We start from the raw sequence: 27122 nt of genomic DNA, 5'->3' as shown, positions 1-27122 counted from the left end.
TTTCTTGATCATGAGAGTCTGGAATCACAGCCAAGTGGGATAGCTCTAGAATTGGTAAAGCTTCTAGGTTCCTCATATTCTTACTAGGGACACAGTACATGATATTGATAATAATAATATACTTTTGTATGCTAGTTTTCTTAGATTAAAGTGATTAAGTAACAAACACTGGTAATATGTTACATATTTCTTGGTTGCCTCTAATATAGTGTCTTTATTTTCTGTAAAAAGGGTCACGTAGTAGGTCATGCACTTACTAGTGGAGGAAGCAGCTCTGAACCCCAACCCCAAGCTGCCCCTGCACCAGTTGCCCAACCTCAGGGATATCCACAGTACCAAGGTTACCAACAGTACCCTCAACAGGTAGGATTTCCTTGCTAATTAAAGATCAAAGTTATCTTCATTTGTTCTGACACATATACAAGCCAACGCCTCCGTGTATGGAGTAATGCACTCATGCCCATCTTCAGTTGTTATTGAATTGTCTGAAAAACAAAAATAATCATCCTCCACCCTTCCCAATTAGAGGTAATGGTGTAAATTAATAAATAACCTTGAGAGTCAGATTTCCGTCAAAACTAGAATTCCCTCCTCAAATTATCAGCAAGGTCGGAAATTATACTCTGCAGTCTGCATTATATTTTTTCAAATATTCACATACTCAAGAACTTCATGAACAAAACACAGTAGAACTTAAGATTTAATTTCAAGATCCAAGGTACACACTATTGCTGTTGATATTTATATTGAATATTCCAAATGTCTGTCAGACATAGGATTTAGCTAACATATCGCCTAATGAAACAAATGAGTTCTTTTTTTACTAGCAAGTCCAATGTTTATGTATATGAGACTTACCCATTAATTATATAGCTATCATTTCCAATGTTTGGCAGCCTAATTCAAATTTTGTGGGTAGTGCTTCGCCTGTTCAGTGTAGACAACAGTGCCGTCCCCCAACAGCAATACTAGGAACAACTTAGCAAAGCACTTCATTCTGTTTCCTGCCGCGCTTGACGAAACATCGAGTGCTTACAGTAGCTTGTTCTTATTTTCCAGTTATATCACCGGATTTCGGTAATGTTACACAACCACCGGAATGCATTCGTAGCCTTCGAGCAGGATGAGTCTTGTCATTATTATACTAAGCCTCAAAGCAAATTCGACTCTAATATAAACGAAAATTAAGATTTTGTTTATCGGCCATTGATCATTAGCCTGACGCTGTTAATATTTACCTTTAAATAATTCTTTAATGTTATTCCATTCTTGTATCTTAGAACCTTTGCATTTATTATTTACATACCGGGATTAGGCTGTGTACATCGCCGGTTTATAATTACCTTTTAAAAGTACTAATTCGTGAAGGTTACATGATTCCCTTAGGTTAGACGTACCTTGCTTTTGGGTTTGTTCATGAAACTTACCTGGCAGATATATATATAGCTGTATTTTTCCGAATCCGACAGAAATTTAAACACTTACGACACACGCAGTGGGAGTCAGGTGGTTAGTACCCATTCCCGCCGCTGGGAGGCGGGTATCAGGAATCATTCCCATTTTCTATTCATAATTTTTCTGTCGCCGGTGCTGAAAACACCTGTTTGCAGCACCTCCGTCCAGATTTTGGAAACTTACTAGCTACTTGAGTATCCCTTTTGGTTTTTCTTTGGTATCTGAATTGGATCGGTGGCTTGGCACACGTTGACTTTGGATTGATTTGAATTTGGTATTGATTTTTCTTTGATCAAGATGTCAGGGTCTAGTTCTGCTAGCGCTAGATTTTGTTCTATGTCCGAATGTAGAGGTAGGCTACTGAAAGCTTCAGTAGACCCACATTCTGTTTGTAAAGTTTGCAGGGGGAATGAATGTACGTTTGAAAGTCGTTGTAAGGAGTGTGAAAGATTAACAGAGTCGGAATGGAAGGCGTATGAAACCTATCTTAAGAAACTTGAGCGAGATAGGTTAAGGAGGTCTTCCTCCAGGAGTGTTTCAGGTAGGCAAGATTTTAATTATTCTCCTGCTAACCCTCCTTCTGTAGATTATGCTCCTACCCCTGTAGTGTTGCCTCCGGCCCCTGAAACAGTGTCGGTAGAAGGTAATACTTTATCGCTAATTCTTGAATCGATTCGTAACTTAGAATCAAAAGTGTTAGCTCTGGAGAGCAAAAGTGAAGAGAAGTGCAGTGAAAGTGTCCCTTGTGTAGTGGAGGGTGCGTCAGATCGGCCTCATTCCGCCTCTAGACCTAGACCTCTGCTTGACTCCCAGATTACGGGGAGAGAGCATGTCGAAAGTCGAAGGAGGGTTACGAGGAACCCCCACCGATCTGGCGTCTGCCTTTGGCAGCTTCTGACGAACCTACCCAGACTGCCAAAGGAGCGTTGCGTGCCCCGTGCACGTCTTCTCAGGAGTGCTTTTCTTCTTCTGAAGCTTCCTCCCCGCGCAAGGGGTGGAGCTCTCATACCGCATCACGTCCGCTGAAAAGGACGGCTCGCGTTCGGGACGCTTCACGTCCAAGTTGTTCTCCGGAACTTTGCTCGTCGCCTGATAGTGCGTTTGCTGCTTTTCCTCCGCAGAAGAAGCGTAAGGATTATTCGGAGGCGGAGTCTTTCCTAGATGTTTCTTTCGAGCGCCGCAGTCGCTCTAAGGTGCGTGAAGTGGCGGTTCCTGGGAGTAGGAAGAAGGCGTCCCCTCGCCACTCGCCTGCTCACAGGATCAGCCCCTCCCCAGAAAAGGAGGCTTCACCTACAGCAAGATTCTCCAGTCTCTTCAGCAGCAACTTCGAGATGTTTTTTTCTTCGAGAGAGACTGTTCCACGTCACCGTAAGAAGGATGACAATCTTCCTGTGAAGAGGTCGAGGCGTTCTCCCTCTCCCTCTCCTCGCTCGTCTCTCTCTCCGTTTGAGTCTCCCTCTAGAGTTCGTCTGCTCCCCAGCAACTTCTAGAGGAGGCGAGAAATTCGTTTCTCGCTCTCGTGAAGCGGTTGTTTCCGCTGCTACGAAACTTGTTGATAAGAAGCGCGTTTCTTTAGATGCCGAGCGCGCTTCTGTGAAAGTCAAGCGCGCTTTAGTGGACGCCGAGCGTGATTCGGTGCAGGTAAGTGAGCGCCAGTGGACGCTCAGCGCGTTTTAGTGGACGCTCGGCGCGCACCAGTGGACGCTCAGCGCGCGCCAGTGGACGCCAGGTGTACACCTGTTGCGGTCGAGCGCGCTTCGGTCAGCGCCAGTAGATTGGCTTCGGACGCCAAGCGCGCGCCTACGGACGTCAGTTTTCCACCTCCGCAAGCGGAAGCGGGAACTCTTCCTGTTCGCCGCTCTTTCTCTTTTGAGAAAGCTCGTGACTCTTCTTTACTTCCTCCGACTTCTCCAGTGTCTGAAGAGGAAATTAGTGACGCTTTCGTCGAAGTGGACGAAGAACAGCAGTTGGCTCCAGTTTCGACGGACTACAAGGTTTTGACTCGTTTGCTACAGTCAGTCTTTGCAGACACTTTCCAACCTGAAGCTCCACGTACTCCTCCCTCTCAGTTTTCGTCATCCAAAGCTACTAAGATCTCGGGCTTTGTGAAAATGAAGAAGTCGCTTTCTACGAAGCAAGCTTTTTGAAAGGTCCATGATTGGATGGAAAAGAGGAAAGCTTCAGGAAAGACTTCTTTCGCTTTACCACCTTCAAGACTTTGTGGCAAAGCTGGTATGTGGTATGAGACGGGAGAAAACGTCGGAGTTAAGCTTCCAGCCTCAGCTCAAGGAGACTTTGGTAGTATTGTGGATGCCGCCAGAAGATCTTTTCTGTCTTCCTCTAAGGTCTCTTGGACGCATAGTGAGTTAGACTTTCACCTTAAAGGCCTCTTCAGGACACTAGAGGTCTTTAATTTTCTTGACTGGTGCCTAGGAGTATTGGATGCCAGGTCCAGGAGTTCTGATTCCATCAGTCTGGGGGAGCTGTCCAGTGTATTGTCTTGCATGGACAAGGCCGTCAGGGATGGTTCTGAGGAATTGGCTGCTCATTTCAGCACGGGACTGCTTAAGAAGAGAGCACTTTTTTGCAATTTTACTGCAAAGTCGGTCTCACCAGCGCAAAAAGCGGATCTTCTTTTCGCTCCTTTCTCAGAACATCTCTTCCCCCAGTCTATGGTAAAGGACATAGCTGCCAGTCTCCAGGAGAAAGCAACTCAAGACCTTCTGGCACAGTCTTCTAGGAAGCCTACTACTACTTCGTCTTCTGGGTCCTCTGCTTTGAAGAAATCGAAGCACTTTCGATCAGCTTCTTCCTCGAAGCCAGCCCCTCGAGGAAGAGGCTCTTTCAGAGGCAAGCCTCCCACTCCTTCCAAGAGCAAGAAGTGAGAGGGAAGTCCTTCAGCCACCGGTAGGAGCCAGGCTTCTACATTTCGCGAAAGCTTGGGAAGAGAGAGGTGCCGACGCTTGGTCTCTGGACATCGTCAAGAAGGGGTACAGAATTCCTTTCCTGATGTTACCCCCGCTGTCTTCGACACCAAAGGATTTGTCTCCTTCGTATCAGGGAGAAAAGCAGAAAGTGCTTCACGATCTACTAGATCAAATGATCGAGAAGCAGGCGGTGGAACAGGTCTTTGACCGGAGTTCTCCGGGGTTTTACAACCGTCGGTTCCTAGTGCCGAAGCAGTCAGGGGGGTGGCGCCCCGTTCTGGATGTCAGCAGTCTAAATCGCTTCGTTACCAAGCAGAAGTTCAAGATGGAGACACCTCAATCCGTGCTTGCAGCCTTAAGACCGGGGGATTGGATGGTCTCTTTAGACCTTCAGGACGCATACTTTCACGTCCCCATCCATCCCCGATCTAGGAAATACCTGCGGTTTATCCTGAAAGGGAAGATTTTCCAATTCAAAGGGGGCACTGCTTCGGTCTCAGCACGGCGCCGATGGTGTTCACCGTTCTTATGAAGAACGTTGCGAGGTGGCTCCATCTTGCGGAAATAAGGATCTCTCTCTACCTAGACGACTGGCTTATTCGAGCCTCATCGCAAAGACCGGTGTCTGAAAGGACCATTCACACGACTCTGTCGTTAGCGAGGTCCCTGGGACTTCTGGTGAATCTCGAAAAGTCACATCTGACTCCTTCTCAATCCTTAGTCTATCTGGGGATTCAGATGGACTCAGTGGCTTTTCGGGCTTTTCCGTCCCAGGGGCGACAACTTCAATGCCTGGACAAAGTGTCGGCCTTTCTAGGGAAGGAAACATGCTCGGTGAGGGAATGGATGAGTCTGCTGGGGACCATTTCCTCACTGGAGAAGTTTGTTTCTCTGGGAAGGTTGCACCTCCGACCACTTCAGTTCTTCCTCTCAAGCAATTGGTCACGCAAACAGGATCTAGAAGAGGTCTTGTTTTTGACGGAAGAAGTGAAAAAGCATCTCAAATGGTGGTTGGATCCAAAGAAGCTTGCGGAAGGACTTTCGCTCAAGCTTCGGAACCCCGACCTAGTGTTGTTCTCCGACGCGTCCTCCACGGGTTGGGGAGCAACACTGGGAGGGAGAGAAGTGTCAGGCACCTGGAGAGGGGAACAGGTGTCCTGGCACATCAATCTAAAAGAACTTTCAGCGGTTTACCTTGCTCTAAGGTTCTTCCAAGAGGAAGTCTCCAACAAAGTGGTTCAGATAAACTCGGACAACACCACAGCCTTGGCATACCTCAGGAAACGGGGGAACTCACTCTCCTTCTCTGTTCGCCATCGCGAAGAATATCCTGATTTGGGCGAAGTCGCAAAACGTCACGATTCTGACAAGATTTGTGTCAGGCGTGGAAAACGTGCGAGCGGACCTTCTCAGTCGGCAAGGACAGCTTCTGCCGACGGAATGGACCCTTCATCAGGAAGTATGCCAGGCGCTATGGAAGCTGTGGGGACGTCCTCATGTGGACGTTTTCGCAATTCTTCCCGAACGAAGAGACTTCCGCTGTATTGCTCCCCAGTTCTGGACCCGGGAGCAGTGGCAGTAGACGCCCTACTGTGGAATTGGTCGGGACTAGACATTTACGCTTTTCCCCCATTCAAAATCCTCGGGGAAGTAATGAGGAAGTTCGCTGCATCAGAAGGAGCGAGAATGACCCTCATCGCCCCCTTCTGGCCAGCGGTCGACTGGTTCACGGAGGTGATGTCCTTCCTAGTAGACTTTCCAAGGACTCTGCCCCTAAGGAAAGATCTACTCAGACAGCCCCACTTCGAGAGTACCACAAAAACCTCCCCGCTCTGAGTCTGACTGCGTTCAGACTATCAAGAAGTTGGCCAGAGCGAGGGGTTTTTCAAGACCTGTGGCAACGGCGATTGCCACCGCAAGGAGGCCCTCCTCAATCGCAGTTTACCAATCAAAGTGGGCTGTCTTTAGAAGTTGGTGCAGAAGGAAGGGCATTTCCTCCACCTCAACCTCTGTGAGCCAGATAGCAGATTTCCTTCTTCACCTTAGGAAAGAAGCGAAACTAGCCGTTTCCCACGATTAAAGGCTACAGAAGCGTGCTTTCTGTGGTCTTCAGGCATAGAGGACTCGACTTAGCGAATGATAGAGACATTCATGATCTCATTAGATCATTTGAGACTGTGAAAGTTCTCCAACCTAAAGTACCATCGTGGAACTTAGACGTGGTACTGAAGTTTCTCATGTCGAGTCAATTTGAACCGCTCCATTTAGCCTCGCTTAGGAATCTTACTAAGAAGACCATTTTCCTAACCGCTCTGGCGACGGCGAAGAGGGTTAGCGAAATTCAAGTCATAAGCAAGCATATTGGGTTCAAGGATCATAGTGCAGTTTGTTCCTTAAGTCCTACGTTCTTAGCAAAGAACGAGAACCCTTCCAACCCTTGGCCGAGGACGTTCGAGATCAAAGGGTTGTCGGAGCTAGTGGGACCTGAAGCTGAGAGAGTCCTGTGTCCTGTCAGGGCTCTCAAGTTTTATTTGCAGAGAACCAGAGCATGCAGAGGTTCTTCGGAGAACTTGTGGTGCTCTGTGAAAAAACCAGATCTTCCGATGTCGAAGAATGCACCGGCGTTCTTCTTAAGAAGTACGGTTAAGGAAGCCCATGAAAAGTGTAGTGAAAGTGACATGGAGCTTCTGAAAGTGAAAGCCCACGAGTTGAGGGCTATTGCTACTTCGGTGGCTTTTCACAAAAATATGGCAATCAAAGATATTTTGGGCGCCACTTATTGGCGAAGCAATTCGGTGTTTGCTTCACACTACCTGCGGGAGGTGAAAGCAACATACGAAAATTGTTACTCGCTCGGACCATACGTCGCTGCAGACACTGTTTTGGGGGCAGTGCAGGAGGTAGCGCTCATCCTATCCTTTAATGGTTTAGGGGAGTTTTTAACTTGTGTTATGGTTGTGGGGTTGACCGCCTGCGGCGGATCTCCCTTCCATTAGCTTAGTCTATGTGGGATACTTTTGGTAGGCTACGCCAGGTGGTTTGGTTTTACTTCGTTGCCCTCATTTGTATGGTCAATGGTCTAGTCACGTCGTGGTCTCGCCCCTGTTGACAGATCATCTGGAGTGCACCAGCTTTATAGGTCTCTACCTTGCTGGCAACTCTAGTAGCACAAGCAGACTTATGCGGCAGTAACCACAAAGTCAGCTATGCTAACAGGTAAGGAATCAAGATATCAATTATCTGCATATATATGTTTCCTAAAATCTTCTATTCTGTCTACTCCCACCACCAAAGGTGGGATTCAGCTATATATATATATCTGACAGGTAAGTTTCATGAACAAAATGATATTGTAATGATACAATTAAGTTTGTTCATACTTACCTGGCAGATATATATATAGCTGTATTTTTCCGAATCCGACAGAAATTTAAACACTTACGACACACGCAGTGGGAGTCAGGTGGTTAGTACCCATTCCCGCCGCTGGGAGGCGGGTATCAGGAATCATTCCCATTTTCTATTCATAATTTTTATTTCCACTGTCTCCTGAGGGGAGGTGGGTGGGTACTTGATTATATATATCTGCCAGGTAAGTATGAACAAACTTAATTGTATCATTACAATATCATATTTGTTTACCAGCCATAGGCTATTGGTCACAAGCCGTAAATATAGTTACCTTAAAGTAATTTGTGAATGTTGAGACATTCTTTTAGGCCAAACGGTTTCATTGGCCAGTACGTCCTTTGTTTGCCGCGCTTGCGACACTCATCACTTTCCTTTGCAGAGACTGAAAGAGTGGAGGTTGAAAGTATTAAGGAGAGAATGATGTTAATGTTTGGCTCGGGAGGCTTTGGGAGAGAAGGCTTACATGGCCTCAGCGTACGGAGGTCTTTTCCTGGTGTCGCGCAATTGTGAATGCTTCACTTTTAAGCCGATAGCATCGAGCTCACTAGGCGCTCTGGAGTTCAGGCAGCCACTCAAGTCATTTAGACTTGAGCACAGGCCTCTCGAGTCACTTAGACTTGAGCACAGGCCACTTGAGTCAATTAGTTTGGCACGTAATCAGTTACCGATTTAGACTTGAGCACAGGCCACTCGAGTTAATTAGTTTGGCACGTAATCGGTTACTGATTGCGATTGCTTTTGTTCATGATAATTTTTAAAATGGTTTCGTTTTGAGTAATCGTTTATTCGTAAATTTTTGTTTATATTAGAGTCAAATTTGCTTTGAGACTTAGTATGATAACGTTTGGTGATATAAACACATAATGTATTGTATTTGGAAGGGTAAGTTATTTTGTATACATACATCTGAATACATGAAATGCTATTTCATATTTTTGTAAATAATATTTGTTTAATTCCTTTATCACTATTTGGAGAACAAAAGCAGTGTTTTTACATTACTAGAGTTCGATTGGCTTTGAAACTTAATGCAAAAACGGCTTGTTGATGTAAATTATCATCATCTTAGAGTTATGCATTCATTTACGTTATGTTTAAATGCATGTCTAAATATGAAAGGTTGATGTATTCATATTATATATGAATGTTTCAGGCCTAGATGCCAGTACTATTCCCTTTAGTAAAGTATGTAATTAGTAATCGATTATTTATCAATTATTTTCATGAAAGTAATCAGTAACTGAGATTACCACATGCGCTGGCATCTCGCTTCTTGCCTGTTGTCTGCCGACTCCCTTCGCCTCCCAAAGCTAACGCCAAGTCTGTTATTACTCCACCGATCTTTGTCATTTGTTTCCGTGCCTGGCTACATTGCTTCCTTTCCATATCTTTCCCAGCAATTATTTTGATTACCATGAATTACCATGTAACAGTGAAGTGTTGTACTTGTACTGTGATTCTCCTAGACAAAGGTCACTGTCCCGCTCCCCCGCACCTGGGAGAAGACATACCGGAGGTCCAAGGGAGGTCAGGAAGTTGCATACAGGTAGTCGCCCCCTTAGTTGAACCTGTTGTCTTTCCCAGGTATCAACAGAGCCGCTGGAAAGGCGTATTTCTGGATGTGTCAGAGGAAGTGACTAGCTGGCACCTCGGATATCCTAGACTTAAAGTCACTGTCCTGCTCCTTCTCACGGCCATCATCTGCCTAGGAGAGGACATACTGGTAGTTGAAGGGAGTCCGAGGGGTTGCCCCTCAGTCGAACCTGTAGGTTTTCCCAGCTATCGGCAGACAGCCATTGAAAAGGCGTCTTGTTGGATGTGTAGTGAGGAGGGTCTTGTTTCACCCCTCAGTCAGTTGAATCTGTCGTGAGTTATAGGTTTCGACCGAACGCCGTTGAACAGGCGTATCGTAGTGTACAGTTGTTATTCTATTCCAGTGGTTCGTCACCCAACAGATCGCGTCGATGGCGTTAATCTTTGGTGTCTCAACCTCTGAAGAGGTATTAGTATTTAGATGAAGCCTCGTAACCTGTAGTCATGTTTGTCTGACCCCTCACAGTCGATGTTCGACTTGAGACTCAGCTGAAGTCGACTCACAATCGATGTTCGAGACTCAATCAATATTCTTCTCGCGACTCAGTTGATCCGGCTCTCAGTCGATTTTTTACTCTGATTCGGCCAATTTGACTCACAGTCGACGTTCAACTCGCGACTTGGCTGTTCCGACTCTCAGTCGATTTTCGACTCACGACTGCTGATGCGACTCACAATTGATGTTCAACTCGCGACTCAGCTGATTTGACTCTTAGTCGATTTTCGAACTGCGACTCAGCTGTTCAACTGAAGGGAGTCTGATAGGGGTTTTTCCCCTCTGTCAAAATTGTCATACTTTATTAGGTTTCGACTGAATCCCACTGGAAAGGTGTTTAGTGAGTGGTGCTCAGTTGGCATCAGATTAAAGGATGATTACTTATTTAACCTAAGTAGTATATTGAACGGCCTGTGCTAGCGCCTAGAGGTTGGAAGCATCATAGGCGAATTTTTGCTTCCGATAGCCATTCCTCCACAGGCGTTCGCAGCTAGGTGTGTCTACTCGCTCACCTTCACAATGATCTTATAGGTAGAGATGCAGACTTGTCCACTGTAGAGGAAGTGAATTAGAATTCTGCTCCTGCTTTTGTATATTTGAGTTTGTTCCGATACGTAATACAAACCATCGGTCCTTTAACAATAGGAAGTAGCTAGCGGCAGCTGGAACGGTCGTAAGCTTCGAACAAGGGGAGAACGGTAGTTAACTGCTTGTCCGATCGTCGCGCGCCGCGCGACTGGGAGGTAAACAAATCACTTTTGCTTTCGGCCGTGTGTGGATAGGACGTGCTCGTCATCGCTCTGCCCGCTTTGTCGTTTGCTTTGAGTATCTGCCCTCTTTTTCCTAGTGTGATTGAGAGTAATTGTTGTAAGTACTTTGCATTTCTTTTGTTCATTAATGATGAGTGATCAAGAAATGGAGATTTCGCCGCGCCCCCCAGTCGCCCGTAGAGTGTGTCCCGGGCTGGTGGGGGGGCGTAGATGCGGCGGATTCAGATCATTTGTGGATGTTGATCCACACGAGGTTTGTACTCGTTGTCGGGGGCGAGAGTGCTCCCGCAACGAGCCATGTGTAACTTGTATGCATTGGTCCGAGGCGCAGTGGGTTCTGTACGAGGGCAGGAAGAGACTTAGGCCGCCCAAGAAGTCATCGGAAAGTCCAGTGACTCCTTTGGTAACGGACACTTCGTCCTCTTTCCTGCCCCCCGGCCAGCCCCCACGTTTCGCGCCTTCCCCTGCGGGGGGGTAGCGGAGTCCTTCTCCTCTCTCGATCCGTCGAGTGTGGAGGAGGGCGCCCGCTACCCGGACGTCCAGTTGTACTCGGGGTCTTCCGTCCGCTCTGGGTGGGGTTCTTCTCCCCCCAAGCGTGAGGAAACCCCTCTAACTAACCCGACTGTTGCTGCTCGCGGGTGTGCCATCAGCGAAGGGTACGACCTGGGACAGGTGTGGGAGTCGCTGGGACTGCAGGGAGTGCCTAGCATACAGGGGTTGATTCAGCGGTTGGCGGGGTCGGCAGTGGTCACTCATGGTACGGTAACCACTACTACCACTACAATTTCTACACCAGCATATGAGATGCCACCGCACTTGGTGTACACACCACATGTGATGTCGGTAACACCCACGGCTGCAATTCAAAAACCAATTCCTGCCGTGCCAAAGAGGACGGTGCCACCGCCACCTGGGTTCTTTGTATTGCCGACCCCGGACTTCCGCTGCCCCAAGAGTACCCACCCCCCTGGACCTGCCGCCAGTGCCGAGGATGACGGTAGCTGCCGACAGGACGCCTGGCTCTCCTGTGGTACCTGCCGTGCCTGCCGTACCTGTTGCTGTCCCTGCTGCTCATTCCCTTTCAGATGTTCCTGCTGTTCCCGGACCTGTTCCTGTTGTTCCTGCTGTTGGTGGTGCTGTCACAGTCTCAGGTCTTTCCGGACAGGTGCAGTCGGGCCCTGTTGCTTCGGCAACTGCCCCGGCTCCCTCCTGGATGGAAGACCTGACGTCTGTTCTGCGGAGCCTGGCGAAGAAGAAGAGGAAGAGGAAGAAGGTGTCGTCGTCGTCTCTTCGTCGTCTGCTGCCTCTCCTTCCCCTTCGACTTCTAAGGCTAAACAGCGAAGAAGAAGAAGGATGCTCCTCCCCCCCTAAGAAGACTCCTTCGGGATCTTCTAAGGGCCCGGCTCGCTCAGGCGAGTCGGGGAGCTCTTCTGCTGGTCCTCCTGTTCCTTCGGGAACGGGGCCCGTCTCTTCTTCTGCAAAGAAGAAGACGACGGGGACCAGAGGTGCACCAGCCTCGGCTGGTGCGTCCTCACCTGGTGCTAGCGGTTCTGCCGCTAAACCAGGTTCCGTCTCGGCCGCTTCTCGTTCGCGAGAAGTACCGAGTGGACGCTCTTCCAAGGGAGACCGTCCAGCCAAAGTTTTGACGCCCGAGCTCGCTCGCCGTCAAGACAGCGGCGCGGAGCAGAAGACTGGCGAGAGTCGTGCACACGACTCTCGCCAGGCCAGTGGACGCTCTCGCAGCGATCAACTGGCTGCTCGGGCTGACGTGACGGTCGCTGACCAGCCACGGGTTGAGGCGAGGAAGGAGTCCCCGCCGGCGGCCGCCGTACCAGCCACGGCTGGTACCAGCGGCTCGACGCGCCGAGAGGACGCTGGCCGGTCTCGACGCGACAGAGAGCCTAGCAGGTCACCCGTCCGCCGCTCCCGATGGGACCGGGCGGAGACGGTGACCAGCGGCAGCTCGCCTGACGCTAGAGATCGGTCTCGACGTTCTCAGCCGAGCCTATCGCCCCAGGCGAGCGGCAAGGCTAGGCCTGCTGCTCGATCGCCACCGCGGGTTGACGATCAGCAGCAGCCCTCCACGCACGCTGGTCCTGCCAGCGAGCGAGGGGGGAGCGTCAGGTCTGCCTCTCCTGTACCTTCAACCTCCTCGGGCTATAAACCGGGAGGAGCGAGGTGGATACCGAGGAGCGATCACGAGAGGTGCGCCCGCTCGTGACCGGCTATGACGCCGTATGGCTCAGGCACGGTTTTAGGACCGACCAGAACATACGCGCAAGTAGTTGGAGGCGACCGTCAGGGGTCTGTCGCTGTTCCTCCTTCCGAAGGAGGAGTATCGCGGGACCTGCTCTTGCTGGAGGGACTGGACGGTCCTACTCCACAAGACGCAGTAACTCCCGAGATACAGAGGAACTTTGCAGAGGTCATTAAGCTGATGCGTCTGCATAATGACCTTGCGGAAGGATCGCCGCTACCACCGGCAGAGCCCACGTCCCGGCTCGAATCATTTTGGGGTCCCAAGAGGGAACCCAAAATGATGGTGGGGTTACCGCGATCAGAGCTGGCAGACTCAGTCCTGGATCAGGTGGAGAATCTCGTCTCAGGACGGGAGGACTCGCTAAAGTCCGGACGGTCTTCTAAGCTGCTTCCTCCCCCTCTACAGCGGCAGAGGCGATTCTACGTGCCTTCGGAAGACCCGATACTGCCGAAACAGGTTAACCCGGAGTTAGCGAGGCTGACTCCAGGTGTGTCCCTGCAGCAGCTCCTGTCGGAGAACCTATGGTTCTCGCAGCAGGAGGCACTTGCCCTGGAATCTACCGCTATGGCAGCATTCCAGGCAGTTTCCCTGGTTGGATTTGTGGTCCCTCACCCCCCCCCTGATCCCAACTCCTTGACGAGGTGGGGGGCTTAGGGATCCACTGCAGAGAGAGTATTGAACCCCTTTACGCCTCACACTCTGCTGTGGATCCAACTAAACATTGGGACCTTTAACTCCTTTACTCCTCCTCTTATAAATTTTCACCCTTCCCTTCTTCTTCTTTTGTTGACGACCTTGGCAAGGTTTTGGACTATTGAATTGACTGCTCTTTTAACTTGATGGAGGGTGGAGTTGGACGGCATGCCACTCCACCCGTAAAACTAGAGTACCTGACGTGGTCGAGCGAGGGGAAATTTTTATGTCAAGCCATGCCCCACAGTGCTGGGTCCGATCTCATGGGGACTGACGACCCTTAAGGCACTGTGGGTATGGCGTATATCCAGGTGAGTGTCCCAGGGTAGTTACCACTGTAGCAATATTACTCCTCCCCCAGTTGGGCCTCCCTGGTGAGAGGGACCTCATCCTGGACGAAAATATATATCATTATTCTATGGAAACTACAACAACCCCACTATGACTTCTGGCATGGCAACGGATTATCCCCAAGACACCCCAGTTAGAGAAGAGCTGGATGGTATCAAAACTTGGATACCATATAGACCATCAAGAAAAAACAAATATCGTGTTGACCCAACCTTGACCCATTTCGACTCCCTCTTTGGTAGTGGAAGTTGGTCAAGATTCCTTACTATGGAAACCGAAAATAGAATATCGGCATTGAAATTGGAAAAACTTTTTGTTGAATCGACATTCAACTGCAGAAATGTCATTCCGACTAATAAAAGACCAAACGTGGTTAATTGAAACCACAACTAGAAGCCAATCAGAAAATTACTTAACAATAAAAATATTGATAATATAAATGTACATATAAAAAAACATGACAACATGAACAGTGTACAGGGTACCATTGTACTATCCTGATGATGAAGAACCTTTAGAAAAAATATATTGCTAGATTCCCTTAAAAGAGATATAATAATGTCCAAGATTGCGAAATTTACAACATAAACAGTAGAAGTAGTAATGGAAAAACACTCAGAATAGCAAAAATAAAATTTGACGGCCAAGAATTACCTTTAAAAATTAAGATTATGGGCCAAAGCAGAGAACTTAGACCGTACGTTCCAAAACCACTACAGTGCCAAAACTGTAGCAAATATGGACATACAAAGAAAACTGCCGTAATACAGCGGTATGTGCATATTGTGGATCTAACGAACATTCCACACCAGTGGAAGTGCGGTGAGCCAAAGTGTGTGAACTGCGGGCAAAATCACCATGCAAGATCTAAAGAGTGTATGTATTATATATACAACACAGAATTAAAATTACTTCAAGAAAGAACAGGAATGCCCATAAAGGAAGCCAAGTTAGAATTAAAAGTCAGAGGAATGTATGATCCTGCTAGGAAACAAACATTTTCTACTGTAATTTTCAAACAATGATACAAAAATGGAAAAGGATAAGAATATTAAAACCCTAACAGAAAAAACGGAAGGAAAAATAACCACTGCATAAAGAAAACAGTTTAGCAAAAAACCAAGAAACATGCACAAATATTTGTTCAAATTCTTTGAGATATTAAAAGAAATAGAATCTCAAGATGATACATGTATCACTGAAATGTTAGAAGAAAGTTATAATGAACTAGAAGGTAAAGATAAAGAGAGAGCCCTGGAGAGGACTCCGCCCAAAACCAAAAACCAACAATCATTAGAGAATTGTCTGTTAAAGCAAAGGACTAACTACCCATCGAAGAGCACAAACCAAGAAGTAAGAATATCCCATTGTCTCCTAAAATAGTAATAAAACCAATGGAAGCAACAACCCAGAACATCAAAGAAACAGCTCAGGAACAAACCATAGACGAAAATAATTACGTGATGGGAGAAGAGATTACTCCATCACCAATAATAGGAGCAGCAAAAGCAAATGAAAAAAGAACACCACACAAAAACACATGTGGATGTAATAAATGTTTCATAGAATTATGCAACAAAACAGAAATATAACAAAAGACAGTTTAACGAACACAATAAAAAATTTTATAAAATGTAGAAGTAGAGAGACTACTAGTTTTGGACACTCACGGAAAGGCTGTCTGTGCATTGGACATCTAATATCTTTAAAGAAAAACAAATAAATGTCGTAAGTAAAATTTTAGAGAAAATGCAAATTGATGATCCACAAAGAGAAAATAGCACACTAACATAATATTTTCAACAATACATTATACAATGGAACGTAAATGGCCTCCAGACCCCAATTACATTTTTGGGAGAATTGCAACGATTACTTAAGGAATATGAACCTATGGTAATATGTTTGCAGCATGTCAATAAAACAATAACAACTATAGGTAAATATACCTTAGTATCTGCATTCTAGAGAGGAAGAAGGAAATCTAGGTACTGCTATATATGTGCATAAACAAAGTATGTTATGACAAAGTACTTATAAACTTTACTGACTTGCAAATATCAAGTATTAAAATACAAATTAAAAATGATAATTATGTGATTTTATAATTTATACAACCAACCAAATAAAAACTATGACATTGATAAACTTAAAGATTTATTAAACAATACAAAGGAACCTACATTAATCCTAGGCGAGTTTTAATGCTCATAGCCCAATTTGGGACTGTAATTGCACAAACTCAAATAAAGCAGGAGTAAAATAGAAGATTTAATTGATTCAAACGACATTTGCTGTATAAATGATGATGAAATATCCACATATTTTCAAGAACACATGGGACTTTATCCTCGTGGACTTAACTCTATGTTCAACAAGCATAGTTGACAGATTGGATTGGAATACAGTTGATGACTTGCACACCAGTGATCATTTTCCTATATTGGTTTCCTTATTGCATAATAGTCCGTAAAACATGTTCCTCATTATAACATTTTTAAAGCAGATTGGGAACAATATAAAAAGCATACTAAAAATATCCCACCATTTGAATATTTCAAAGACCACAATGAAACTAATAAATTTCTAGTTGGTTTCATTAAAATGCTGCAGATAAATCAATACCAAAGACCAAACCCCATCCAAAACACAAAGTTCCATGGTGGTCTGATAGGCTAACAGAGTTAATAAACCACAAAACACTCAATAGGGAGACGATTAGATAATTTGAATAAAAAATTCGCTAAATAAATACAAAATTTCCAATATTAGAAGGAACTTTGCTAAAAATGACTATATTATTGCTAGAAATTGATACTTTAAAACCTGTATATAACAAAATATCTGCAAAATTTAAAAAGGAAGTAATTCAAGGAAGAATAATTTCTTGGAGGAAATACGTATCAGATCTCTCAAATAATACTCCCATACAAAAAATATGGAAAAAATTCAGAAAAATAAATGGTACCCATGTTAAACCACCTAGACATGCGATATTAAAAGATGGAAGAGAATACTTAATCCCCAAAAGAAAATAAAGCAATATAATAGGAGAAAACTTAGCAAATGTAAGTAGTGATAAGAATTTGGATGAACACTTTCGTACAAAGAAAAATAGTATAGAATTAATAACAATAAATTTTGAAACAGGGAAGATATATATTATAATAGAAAAGTTTGATATGGAAGAATTGGAATATGCTCTCTCGAACAGCAATAAATCTGCTCCTGGAGGTGATAATATTTGTTTTGAGATGATATGCCACTTAGCACCTTTGGCAGAGTCATACTTATTACAATTTATAATCATTTATGGCTTCGGAATTTGTTTCCTGATGAATGGCGTAAAGCTATAATCATTCCTATCCCCAACCTGGAAAGGATCCAAGCAATGTTAACAATTACAGACCAATATCTCTAACAAGTTGCTTATGTAAATTACTTAAAAGAAAAAATGGTGAATGCTCGACTAACGTGGCACATTCGAGAAAAATAAATTTTGACTCCTACTCAATTCGGGTCGCAATGTACAGGTCTACATTAGATTCTCTCTCTTTTCTAGAAGACCATATACGCAGAGGATTTGAACGAAAACAGGTAACTGTAGCTGTCTTTTTTGACGTTGAAAAGGCTTATGATACTACATGGAGGTATCCTATATTAAAAACTTTACAAAATAACAACATCCGTGGACATTTACCCAAATTCATCCAAAACTTTCTGACAAAACGCAGTTTTCAAGTGAGAATTGATGATGTATTGTCTAGAACATTTCCACTTGAAAATGGTGTTCCACAGGGAAGTGTCCTTAGTGGCACACTATTTACCCTTGCAATAAATGATATTAGTAAAAACTTTACCTACTGGAATTAAAAGCAACCTTTATATGGATGATTTTGCCATCTATTATTCAGCGTCTCGCATTAAACATGCAGAACGCATTATTAACAAAACTATAAGAAAAATAGATGAATGGACATCATCTGTAGGATTTAAATTAGCCATACATAAGACACAAGCAATCGCTTTCTACAAAGATAAAAGGTGGATGAAAAATGAAGAAATAGATTTGAATCAGAAGTCATAATATACCAATTGGCCAAACTGCAAAATTCTTAGGATTAGTACTTTTGACACTCATTTAAACTGGAAAGCCCACATAGCATACGTGAAATCAAAATGCAAAAAGCTTTAAATCTAATTAGAAAATTATCAAGCACTACATGGGGAGCAGATAGACAAACCCTTACATTGCTATATAAAGCAACTGTACTGTCTATCATTGATTATGGCAGTGAAATATACGGCTCGGCCTCAGATACAACACTGAAATTATTAGACTCGGTTCACAATGAAGGTCTTCGAATATGCTCAGGAGTTCTTTTAGATCATCACCAACCTCTTCTTTACAGGTTGAATGTGGTGAACTACTTCTCTCTCTCCATAGAGAGTTAGTGACAATGAAGAGTGCCCTAAAGATTCAGTGTAGTGATTCCCCAACAAAAAAACTATTTGAATTACGCGATACCTTTATTAACAATCATATACCACCACCTTTCCCAATAAAGAGCTAAGAAACTGTTTGAGTCACTTAATATAAGTTCACAACTACCTTCAATAGTAAAATTACCGCCTCCATGGAATATGAATAAGATAAAAATTTGCACTAACTTAAAATATTTAACAAAAAATTACTCGTATACTCCAGAACACCATAGACAACATACAATAGAGCACATAAACCGAAAAGGTCCCCATTACGCAGTATATACAGATGGATCCAAATCAGAATACGGAGTGGGATATGCTGCAGTGTCCAAGGACAAAACATACCAGTTCTCTCTTCCCAACGATGCTTCTGTATTTACAGCAGAGTTATGTGCAATAACATCGGCCATAGAAATAATCAAAGAACACCCCTTTAATAATTTTGTGATTTATAGCGACTCTAGAAGCGCTATAGAAGCCATTAAAAGTTACAATCCCAGAAATGATATTGTGCAACAGATTAAGTTTTTTACTCCATAAATTATATAATAAGGGAAAAATATTGAAATATGTTGGATCCCTGCCCATGTCGGAATAAAAGGAAACGAAGAAGCTGATAAAGCAGCCAAGGAGGCAGTCCACATGATGAGATCAAGTATAAACATCCCTATTAGTGACTATATAGCTCATTTTAAAACAATCATTGTAAATAAATGGCAAAATATATGGAGAGAGGAATCAGAAAGTAATAAACTAAAACAAATAAAACTGAAGTTAAGAAATGGAGCTCCATATATCAGAGAGAGAGACACACAAGTAATCCTGACACTCTACGTATAGGCACACACCGTCTGACACAATGGGCACTTAATGAGCAGCCCAACGTGACCCTGCTCCAGAGTGCCCACAGTGCAAGGTGTTGATAACTGTCGGACACGGTGTTTGTGTTGAGTGCCGCCCAAGGTACGACCAGCAGAGGCCTATCAACCTTGGTAATAAAAGAATAAAAGAAATTTTGTCAGAATCTTTCTCATTTTCAGTGGTTCCCGTTTTAACGTTTCTAAAGAAATCTGATTTATTAATAAAATATAATAACCATACAAAAACCTCAGAGTAATTAATGAATTTTAGATCAAATTCTTAAGATTTTATTGAATTGTTATTAATTTTAATACACCTTTTTAATAAGTGTGTATAGAATCGTGAGTAAATGTATTTATTGCGTGTTTGAGTTCTAGTATGGAAGTCTGTGCCCTTGTGCAGTTTTATAATTTATTTATTATACTTCATGACCTATTTGGTACCGGTTCCTGGCCTTTAGCCTAGACCTGGCATTTTTATCTAATCCTTCGGCCAGCCCTATGAGAGCTGAAAGTCAGCTCAGTGGTCTGGTTAAACTATTTTTATAATAATATAATAATAATAATGTGGTCCCTCACAATATCCAAAGTAGCGGCCGGCTCCGGGAGTTCTGCTCTCGAAGACGACGCTTCTTTTAGGAGACTGTGCCAGTCCTGGAGGAAGAGCGATCTCTTACCTCGCCCATCAGACTGCTAACCTGTGGGCCAACTTGGTTCTTCGACGTAGGGACGCAGTCCTTACCCGAGTGACCAAGGGGCCGGGCGTGAGGCGGCACTCAGGCTTCGAAATGGACCTCTTAGGAGTTCCCCAGCTCTCTTTCCTGGAGAGATGGTGGACGCTGCGGTGGAAAGGCGGCGCACTGACGACAGTGACCGCTTAGTTCACCAGGCAGTCTCGAAGGTTACTGGGCAATCTCGAGCGACTGCGGCCAAACCAAAGAGCTTGGCTAGCGCTTCCACGGCGGCGAAGGACGGTTTGCACCGTCCAAGCCCCGTGTGAAGACTCCTGCTGTTTCAACTTCTGCTAGAGGAGGCCGTAACCAGCCCTCCTCCCAACCCCCCTCCTTTCCCCGAGGAGGGTGGTGGAAAGAAGTCGAAACGAGGAGGGAAACGCTAGGGACGGCGTTCCCCCTCACCTGCTGCCGGAAGTGGGGGGGAATGCCCTGGCGAGCCATTGGGCGACTTGGCAGCGCTACTGGCGCCGAGAACTGGATAGTAGACATCCTTCGTGGGAGGGTATCTACTACCCTTCGAGTCTCGGCCCCCCCTCCCCCATCTCCAAACCGGTCCATCTACAGACCTATGTCCGGGGATCAGCAAAGGACAACGCTCTTCGACAGGAGATCAAGACCATGCTGGCGAAACGAGCTGTAGAAATCGTGGAGGACCAGTCACCGGGATTTTACAGCCGCCTCTTCCTAGTGGAGAAGGCATCGGGGGGCTGGCGTCCGGTGATAGACCTCTCTCCCCTGAACCGCTTCGTTCGCACGACGCGGTTCACGATGGAGTCGGCACGCTCAGTGCTCGACTCGATCAGGGGGAACGATTTCATGCTTTCAGTGGACTTGAAGACGCGTATTTTCAAATACCCATCCATCAGTCCTCCAGAAAGTACCTCCGCTCATCTTCGACGGGACGGTGTACCAATTCAGGGCACTTTGTTTCGGTCTCTCAACCGCCCCACAGGTGTTCACAGCGAGTGTTCACTCTGGTGTCAGCTTGGGCCCATTCGCATGGGATACGTCTTCTGAGGTATCTCGACGATTGGCTAGTCCTGCGAGCTCCCGCTCGCAGTTGCTACAGGACAGAGATCGACTCCTTCAAGTTTTGTCGCGATCTGGGGATCGTGATAAACTACGAGAAGTCCGATCTCGAACCCAAGCAGAAGATGAAGTCACCTGGGTATGCTGATAGACACGGTAGCAGGGCAGGTCTTTCCCGCAGACTTGCTATCAGCAAATTCAGGGAGGCAGCCGGCCGGTTCCTGTCTCGGCAGGAACAGGCAGCACAGCAATGGCAAGTCGTGATTGGCCATCTGTCGTCACTCGAGAAGTTATCCTCCCTCACGGGCGTCTTCACCTGCGGTCTCTCCAGTGGAGGCTAAGGGAGAGTTGGTCTCAGGCCAAGGATCCTCCTTACTTTCCCGTGGCTATCACGGACAAGGTGAGGCAGGACCTAGCCTGGTGGCTCGACGACAAGAACCTCTTAAGAGGAGTGCCCATACACACTCCCCCCCCCGGAGATGCTTCTGTTCTCAGACGCATCGACCGAGGGATGGGGCGCACACCTGGAGGAGTTGCTGACTGCAGGTGTGTGGGACCATCACGAAAAGCACCTTCACATCAATGTCCTGGAACTCAAGGCGGCGTTCAACGCTCTCCGAGAGTTTCAGGACCGCTTGGTGGGACACTCAGTGGTGTTGATGTGCGACAACACCACAGTAGTGGCATATGTCAACAAGCAGGGGGGGCTAGTGTCTCTTCCGCTCCATCAGTTGACGGTGCAGGTGCACGAGTGGGCCACGGCTCACTCGATAGAGCTGTCAGCACGCTACATTCCAGGCAAGAGGAATGTAGTAGCGGACAAGCTCAGCCGTCGGGATCAGGTGATATGGACCGAATGGTCTCTACACCAAGACGTGGCGGAAAGGCTCTTCAACCTGTGGGGGCGACCGGTAGTAGACCTGTTCGCCACCCGGCACAACAGAAAACTTCAGGTTTTCTTTTCAGCCGTGCCGACCCATGGGCAGCTGCAGAGGACGCTCTCCAACACCCCTGGGACAACCTCTTCGCCTACACCTTTCCTCCCTTCTGTCTGATTCGGAAAGTGATCAGTCGACGCTGGTCACTCCAATCTCAGAATGATCCTGGTGGCTCCCAAACGGCCTCAAGCCGTTTGGTATCCGGACCTGCTGGCTCTTCTTGCGGACGCAACCGAGAGAGCTACCCAGTTGGCACAACCTTCTAGCCCAGCCACACGTAGAACGGTACCACCAAGCAGTCCAGTCCCTTCAAAACTTCACGGCCTGGCTGTTATCCACCATCTCTTGCGAACGAGAGGCTTTTCTCGTAGCGCAGCAACAGAGATGGCTGGACACGTCCGACAGTCCTCTGCAGCTGTGTACCAGGGGAAGTGGGCCGTCTTCTGTGGTTGGTGTCGTAGACAGGGTCTGTCTCCTCTCAGAGCCACTCTTCAGCAGGTAGTGGATTTCCTCGTGTTTCTTTTCCCGCCGAGAGAAGTCCTCTCAGTACCCACAGTTAAAGGATATAGAGCCGCCCTGGCTCTCGTCCTAAAACTGAGGGGACTGGACATCTCGAATTCGTTCGAGATCTCCTTGCTAATGAGGAGCTTCGAAAGGTCTTGCCCACCCAGGGAACTCAGGCCCCCTGCGTGGGATGGACTCTCGTCCTTAGGAGTTTGACTCGAAGACCCTTCGAGCCACTCCGAGAGTCGTCAGACAGGGATCTGACCCTCAAGACCCTCTTCTTGCTGGCCCTGGCATCGGCGAAGAGAGTAGGGGAACTACATGGTCTTTCTTATGATGTTAAACACACCAGAGGCTGGGGATCTGTGACGCTCGATTTCGTCCCGAACTTCGTAGCCAAGACTCAGAATTCCGTCGATCCCTGACGACAGGTTCGAGTCTTTCACGATCCCTCCTTCTGGACTTCACCGATAATGATGCGGATGAGATGCTGCTTTGTCCTGTGAGGGCGCTACGGCGCTATCTGAAGAGAACTCGACACCTCAGGCCTGAGTGTTGACGCCTCTTCGTTAGCACTGGGGTTACCAAGAAAGAAGTTTCCAAGAACACGCTTTCTTTCTGGCTACGTGAGGTGATCAGGAGAGCGTACGAGGCTGATGGTAGCGACGACATCCGTACGCTCCGACCGAGAGCCCACGAAGTCAGAGGTATCGGACCCTCCTTAGCGTTCCGTAAGAACTTCTCCGTGGCGCAGGTCCTGAAGGCAGGTGTCTGGGCCAACCAGACCACCTTCACGTCCTTCTACCTTCGGGATATTGCCCACAAGTCCTTGGATACTTTTTTCCTTGGGACCTGTGGTGGCTGCTCAACACGTTGTGTAAGCTTACCCAGCACCCGAGCAGGCAGAACAGCATCGATTCCTGGTATGACTGGGAGAATGAATGTGCGAATGAGAGAGTGACTGGCTTCTCTTCACCATCTTTCTCTACCTCTACCTGTGGGCAGAGGGATACGGTCGTTACCACGCTGGAAGGGAGTCAGATGCAGGTAAGCTATTCAACAGAGCTCCATCCTATCTCTTTAACTAGAGATAGGAGTGTATATCCACCACACTTTCTCAAACAAGGGGGAGAAAGTGGATGCCTACATGAGACAAACCCATTACTTTATATTTGCTCATGTAAAGGAAAAAGTTCTTACAATGCTAGTATGAAGAGATACGCTTGCCTCTCTCTTAGTACTCGGCGGCCCAGAGGTCTGACCATTGATCCTGCGGTGCACACCCCGATCAATCGGACAGAGGCTTGGATCCCTCCCTCGCTCTTACGACCAGGGAGGCATTCCAGGGATGGACGACACCAGTCTGTTCATCAAAGACTCAGATTCCTCCCACCAAGAAGTGAGTCTTCCTATTGTTAAAGGACCGATGGTTTGTATTACGTATCGGAACAAATGACAATTTGTCGAAAATTGCATTTTTCCTAACTATACAAACCTGAGGTCCTTTACATATAGTCCCTCCTCATGCCACCCCTCACTCTGCGTATTTTGCATGGGCCAAAAGCAAAAGTGATTTGTTTACCTCGCGCGGCGCGCGACGATCGGACAAGCAGTTAACTACCGTTCTCCCCTTGTTCGAAGCTTACGACCGTTCCAGCTGCCGCTAGCTACTTCCTATGTTAAAGGACCTCAGGGTGTATAGTTAGGAAAATGCAATTTTCGACAAATTGTCATATTCTCAAATACTTTTATCATAGACGCTCACCAGAATAAGTACCGATTCTCATGATGAACACCAGTTATTAGTACCTAGCCGCTTGAATCTCTCTTGTAACGGGCGGTTTTTTTTTGTCGAGCGTCAATCCACGTACAGGCGCTCTGCACCATATGAGGCATCCACTCCCTTGCTTCAGCTCGTTAGGTGTTTTCCATGCCTGACCTGGCACAAGCTGTTGGAAGTCTGGCGCTGCCTGTTGGACGCCCGAAGACACAGTCTGCTCGTTAATCTTCTTTGACACTAGGGGATCTTTTGTTTACCACCATTAGAACAGGAATTTTCAATCACTAAGACGTGTGGCGAGAAATGGCAAGTTCTCGCAGACTTTGGCACAGTCAACTTTACTTAACTCGTATTCTCACGATCAAACCAGTTGTACTTAGAGAAAGAATGCTTCATTTGGTGGGTGAAAACCTCTGCTTTTCCTAAAGGAAGCGTCTTTTTTGCTTAGGCGAATACGTTTTCCTAAGTCTTTGGTTTCCTAGCATCACCGCAAGTTGATGGCGCGAGTTATCACCTGTTCTCGCTAGCCCCGGGAAGAGAGGCCAAGAATGGTCATCCTCTTTTTCCCTCTACTGCCTGAGTTACGGAACTCTACGGATTACACTCCCCAGAGTTAGGATGCGAGTGACTGTTCCTGGTTCGATCTTCGGATCTCTCCAGTGTCCCTGTTTTTGGGGAACAACCAGTTCAGCACGAACCAGTTATCATCGATGCCCTATTTTCACAGTAGAAGCTCTCCGGGATAACTTTACCTTCGCTCTCTTCATTAAAAAATAAAGGAGGTCTGCTTCCAGTCCTTATTCTTTTTCTCTTCAAAGTGAAGAATTAGGCTGATGCTCAGTTGACAGGATCTTACGATTATACGTACTTGTATATTCTCCTCGCGACATATGTCCATCAGTTGTACCTTTCGAGTACAGCCATAGACATGTAAGTGAATTCTTCTCGTGTGGGACAAAGACAATTTAATTTCCTGAAACTCAGGACAGCCTTTCGGTCCTTCCAAGAGTTTCCGATTTTGTTATGATAAGACTAGTGGTATTGTTTTGGCAGCAATGCCATAGGGTTGGCTTTTTCATCGAACAAGGGATATTTTCTTTCCCTCTTGTTTTGGTTTACATATAGGTGATCAAGGGTATCTGTTGTACACTCGATAGCTCAATAAGACGAATTAATTCCAAGGCGGAATGTGCTACCAGGCAACTCGGCCTTGGAGTCGGAGACGAGTGAGGATCAGAGTACTGCTGTCTCAATGAGATTTTGTTCGTCGTAGTATTGTTTCTCCTCTATCAAGGGTTAACTTCTGATTTGGATCTCTGCCTGGCCATCACAGACTTGAGTCTCTGGTTGGCTCTGGATTCTTGCTTATGGTTGATATTTTGTGCTCCACAGTTGCCATTGCGAGAATCATCAGACAGAGATGTCTCATTAGACTCATTATTTCTTTCTGTTTACCCGCTGTACAACAGAAATCTGTAAGTCTTATGCTTCATCATAATTGATCCGTAGGCCACTGCGATGTGTTGAAAATTTCCAATACCTCGAGACCAGTTTTTGTGACTGGCATGGCATGGCTGAAGGAAGTACAAGATATTCTCCTAGTATCTCTTCACCTCTTCGGTAAGGTGCTGAGTTTGGAGAGTCAGGGGGTACAGTGTACCTGGAGCACCCACCATTCAGTGGGTGGGTCTTTACTTTATTTCAGTGTAAGTGTCAGTGTTTTCTGGTTGTTTTATTTTGGTGCTACTCCCAGGGCAAGGGCTGGCACCTATCATACTTTGCTAGCCACAGGAGCATTCCCCTCGCTGCAAAGTTTCCCCCAAGTAGGAGGAAACCCTTGGCTTTGCTGCCACGCCACTACGAGCTAAGACAAGCGCCAACCAGAGGTAGTGTTCATCTGCATAGCTCTCTTAACTAATAGGAACAACAGGCGTTGTTTTTTCAGTGTTAGCAACTTTTCTATTTTCAAATTCATTACATGACGTAATGCTTTGAAGTACAATATGTCCATAACCCCACCTCCTTTCAATGTGGAGTCAGCTATATAAATACTGGGTAAGTCTCATATACAAAAATATTTTTATGATAAAATAAGGTTTTGTATATACTTACCCAGTAATTATATGATCAGAGCCCACCCGCCTCCCCTCTGATGGACATTATGCATGAAACAGGATGAAGTGCTTTGCTAAGTTGTTCCTAGTATTGCCGTTGGGGGACGGCACTGTTACGTCTACACTAAACAGTCGAAGCGCTACCCGCGAAATTTGAATTAGGCTGCCGAACGTTGGAAACGATAGCTATATAATAACTGGGTAAGTATATACAAAACCTTATTTTATCATAAAGATATCATTTTCATTGTAGAACTATGTGCAGTAAATTGAGCTTATTTTTAAAGATATATATCCAGAAAACTTTTTGTTGGAGCCCTTCAAAGCTGTTATTCTAAGAATACTCTTCTATAGTGGATGAACTTTACATTCTACAAATTATATGAAACTGGAGTAAAGGTTAAAACATGAATGTTGGCCTGTGTTGATCCTGCTTGTGTGGCCAAAAATGGAAATGACTGGTGATAAAGCAGCCTAAGCAGCAATTACTATGACCAGATTGAAAATAACCTGATCAATGATTATATAACATATCTAAAATTGACTGTAGTATTTGAATCAGAATGAACACCTTACTGAAGTCAGTGTCTTCGAAATGGTATTGTTCATTTGACTCGTGCATACTTGATTAGCTTTTGTGACCCAGTTGTTTTTATGCAGAGAATAGGCAAGCTTCAGAAGCTGCATTTGTCAGGGTTTGAAAGAAATCAATTAAGAAA

The 27122-nt window shown here is 45.9% G+C and overlaps 1 long non-coding RNA gene across 1 annotated transcript in view; it reads left to right on the top strand.

Moving 5' to 3' along the window:
- The first annotated feature begins 208 nt into the window (after positions 1–208).
- Positions 209–27122, top strand: part of LOC135224631 (uncharacterized) — an 85584-nt gene continuing 58670 nt past the window's right edge. The window contains exon 1 of the long non-coding RNA XR_010316788.1: positions 209–363. This is a non-coding gene — a long non-coding RNA (uncharacterized LOC135224631). The remainder of the gene's footprint in view (positions 364–27122) is intronic.

The sequence above is a fragment of the Macrobrachium nipponense genome, chromosome 12, assembly GCF_015104395.2.
Source record: "Macrobrachium nipponense isolate FS-2020 chromosome 12, ASM1510439v2, whole genome shotgun sequence".
Classification (NCBI taxonomy): Eukaryota; Metazoa; Arthropoda; class Malacostraca; order Decapoda; family Palaemonidae; genus Macrobrachium; species Macrobrachium nipponense.
The sequence above is the reverse complement of the archived record's forward strand: the minus strand, read 5'-3'. Positions and strand labels throughout refer to the sequence as shown.